At 39.6% G+C, this 3,963-nt stretch overlaps 1 protein-coding gene across 1 annotated transcript in view; it reads right to left on the minus strand.

Annotated features, from left to right (window-relative positions):
- Positions 1–3,963, minus strand: part of plcg2 (phospholipase C, gamma 2) — a gene marked incomplete at its 3' end in the record, with an annotated part of 32,967 nt that overhangs the window by 4,889 nt on the left and 24,115 nt on the right.

A 3,963-nucleotide genomic window follows, 5' to 3' on the forward strand; every position in this document is an offset into this window, starting at 1 on the left:
TATTATATATATACTATATATGATAAACCCCTTGTATTGGACATCGTATCGTACATTCAAATCTTATTATGTCTCATTTTTTCTTTTCTTACTATACGCTGCTACAGTGACAATGGATTCTCAAACATTTTCTCTGCCTGTCTCCTGCGTACCCTCACCTGTGCTTGGAAAGCCCGGTCCAACCCAGCCTCGGGGTAACTGTATTTCTGACAAAAACAATCTGAACTGAAAGAGGATCTTGCCACCTAACGACAAAGGCTTTGTGCCTCTACCCCGAATATAAACAAGCCGAGCGTCATCTTTTTAAAACCAGTAGCATTGAAACCAAGCTCACCAAGGCTTTTCAACTCTATCACTATTAAACTGTAGATAGTGTAATTGTCTCAGCAGAGTAACACATTGTGTGCTCTCATATTACCCGCTCTCCTATTGATATACCAATATGTTTACAAATGCAATACCCAGTCAAGAGGGCCATTTTCTATTCAACCAATTACCATCTCATACTGAATAAGAATGAACGAGAGAGATGTAGATTCCATATATAAACCCTATTTTTAAAAAACAACAGAATCTCACTCCAGTTAGGAAAGCAGGGCAGAGAAGAGCTACAAAAGATGTCCTGAGCGACCATTGTTTCTCGAAAACTGGTGGTCCTATGGCTCCGAGAAGAGATTCTGGGCGGTGTCCCTATTTCCCTCCGCCTCAGTCCGAGACTTGTGAAAGGATTTAACACGCGGTTTCCAGAACATCCTGGGAAAATTCGTCAAAAGCAAAGCAATAATCTCCAGTGGACCCAAGGAGGTTTGTGGGATAAGCCACCCTTGGCAACGATGCAACCTAAGGTGACTGAAGGACCTTGTTTCCTTATGATACCACCCGCGGCGCCTCCAGTCAATATCCAACGCCAAATCGTCAATCCAACCCATTCACACACCAGATCCATAGGCGAGACACCTTATAACATCCAACATTCCCGCTAGAAAGGCCCAAAGAACCATCTGGAAAGACTGTGGGTTGTATATATGAGCACATAAGTACCCTAGTTCACTATTCTAACTGATAAATTGACTAGACTTTACCCCCCACTCGGACTACCTGCCAATTTGGATCGCTGATGGCAGAGAAAGCAAGGTATTTTTCTCTTGTCCTGTTAAACAGCAGGCATATATCCCGGACCATCCGCCTCCTAGAGCCAGGAGACAAATGAATGTCAAGGGATAAAGGAAGGAGTAGACTGGCGGATTGGTGGTGTGTGTGAAAACGTTGAAAGTGGAAAACAAGGAAGGTCTAGTAAAGAGGTTTAAGCTGTTACCAAACTGATATAACAATGCCAGCCAAGGCCAGTGGTTAAAGGTGCCCGGCACACAAGGCCCATTTGCCCTCTTTTAGGCTGAACTGCCAGACCCCTCCATCGGATGACTCTTAAATGATGAGCAGGTAATAGAGAGTTTGATCAAGTTCTGAATTTTCCAATCAGAAAATATATCAAAAAGTCATTTTTATTTAGTGGCCCTGATTGGCAGAGTTCAGAGGATTAAGGATGACATGTCTATATTATGGGCTGTTGTAATAGCCGGCCAGGAAGAGACTCACAAATAAAACCAAAAGGTAATTCCCCGGAGGGACACCAATACAAGAAATACAATGGCTATTTTGTGTTCTTCCAACCAATGCCTCACCTATCTTTTGTAAAAAAATGATTTACCCCAGAACCCCACAACAAGTTGTGTTTCCCACCCCAAGATAATAAGCGAAGCTCTTTTTCTTGGAGTATAAGGAATGTGTCTTGGACGAAGTTTCAAAACAGTGAACCAGTTACAATTCTCTTGCTCTTACTTCAATATTTAACGTCCCGTCCAGGGCTATATTTGCAATCTATGTACCATCCCTTCTCATGTAGCACATTGCCTTTACATATCCTACTCTACATCCCTAGTAGACATATATATTATTCCATTCTTCACCAATTGCAAACAGGTAAGCCATGTAAATCATAGCCCCTGAAATTTAGCCAGATCCGGGACCATACCTGTCCCTTACAAGTATAGGGGCATAAGAATAATTTGATAATTTTCTGTCAACAAAACGAAGCCCACCTACATAATACCTCACCCTCTTAACTTCTTGTAAGAGTGTATGGTCAGTGGAGAGCACATGTTTTATCACCTTTGCTATTGAACCAGGTCATCTAGAGAGCATCCTTTGCGAAAAAATAGTATGTAAAATTGCAGTTTTGACTGATGATGGGAAAGATTCCTAAATTTAGACTTTAAAATCTAAATAAATCTGGTATAATTCTGTGTTTGTGGTACAAATGACCATAGCATTAATACTGTGTAAATTGGATTCAGGTAAATATGCGCTTAATTAAAGAAAATTAACAGAGATAAGAATAAAACAATAATCAAATAATACGGCTGTACTAAAATCCCTTGCCACCCCCCACATACCACATTGTCTAATAACCTACTGACCTATCACAGTCTAATTCCAGAATATTATATCTAATTCTTTGTATGACAAATCGTACACACCAAGATCGAATTCGGCTTTTTTTCACCAGATTTTACCCCTACTGGGTTAGCCCCACTTTTCAAATAATTGGCTTTTGTTTTTTGAAATACTTTTATATAAATTTAACAAATGTTTTGCTATAGCCTATCTTTATTTGTTTCATAGATAGTTGTTAGAAAATATAAACCGAATAATTGCCTTTGTGTCGCTGTTTAATCAGATTCCAGTATATCCTCTCGTTTCCCTCAAACTCCTCCAGATGTTTGGTCTTACCCATTGTATAAATGATTTTTAGCAATTGTATCAGTTCTTGTGACATCGTGTTTGCCTCATTAAATATGAAATCAATTTAACTTTCAAATTGTAGAATGTGGGTTTTCGGTGTGGTTGAAGAGATAACTGATGAACTGGATTAAACAGCGAACACCAAAGGCAGGTAATCTTTTTTAAACATATTGAAACAATAATAAGAATTACGGCGTTTAGATAGCAAACATTTAAAAAATGTGAGTTTCAAACAAAAAGCATGGAAGGGCTAATCAGTGGACTGAAAAAAGCAGGAGATTGGGTGCGTTCCAAATAAAAGTAGAATTAAAAAGGTTTCTCGTATATTTAGGACTGTGAATTAGGTCAGGTTAGGTATTAGGGACATGTGTTGTGGGAGGGTGCACAGGGATTTAGTACAGCCGTTATTATTTGATTACTTGTTTTATTAGGTCTCTGTTATTTTCTACCGATAAGGGCTAGCAACCTGGGTATCCTATCCCCCCATGTTTAACCATTGCTCTCTTTACAAAATGCTCGACCGTGAGGAGCAACAGAAGGGATTTATTTCATTCCTAAAACACCTTTATTGAGGAACCTAACAGGTGACTGTTCAATAGCAAGGTTTGATAAAACAGGCTCCAAACACCAGAATTAAGGGTGTATGTGTGGGGCCTGTGCTGACAGATTAATTATCCCTATTAAATTTCCCTCTACCAGTAGATTAACCCTTGTTTAAAATAAAAAGTAAAAAATACTACGGTATGAATGGTAATGTAAGAGAGAAGGCAAATTTCACTGAAGTAGATATGTAGCGAGTAATTTGCATGCGTTTTGAGTCGTATGCCAAGGGTAGGGTCCACTGTTAGACTGTCAAGAACCACCATCTTTCAAGAAAGAAGATAGTCCTACTGGAGCCCTCTCCCTTCCATTCCCCATGAGCCAATTGTGGCACTTGTTTCCGGAATACAACGGACCCAAGGGACCTAGGACCCGATTCTTCCCGTATCTACAGCCTTGAAATACACGCCAGAGAAGATGTTGGTTACAGATAATACCAATTTAATTTAAAATATAATCACAAATTGTATACAAGACAAACTTTTTTAAGTTTGGACGTGTCAACCATGTTCAGAACGCGTTTCTGTCACCTCCTCAACTCTGGAGTGCCTCCTCGGTTTT

The sequence above is a fragment of the Morone saxatilis genome, unplaced genomic scaffold, assembly GCF_004916995.1.
Source record: "Morone saxatilis isolate NCDOM2014 unplaced genomic scaffold, NCSU_SB_2.0 Contig2, whole genome shotgun sequence".
NCBI classification, from domain to species: Eukaryota; Metazoa; Chordata; class Actinopteri; family Moronidae; genus Morone; species Morone saxatilis.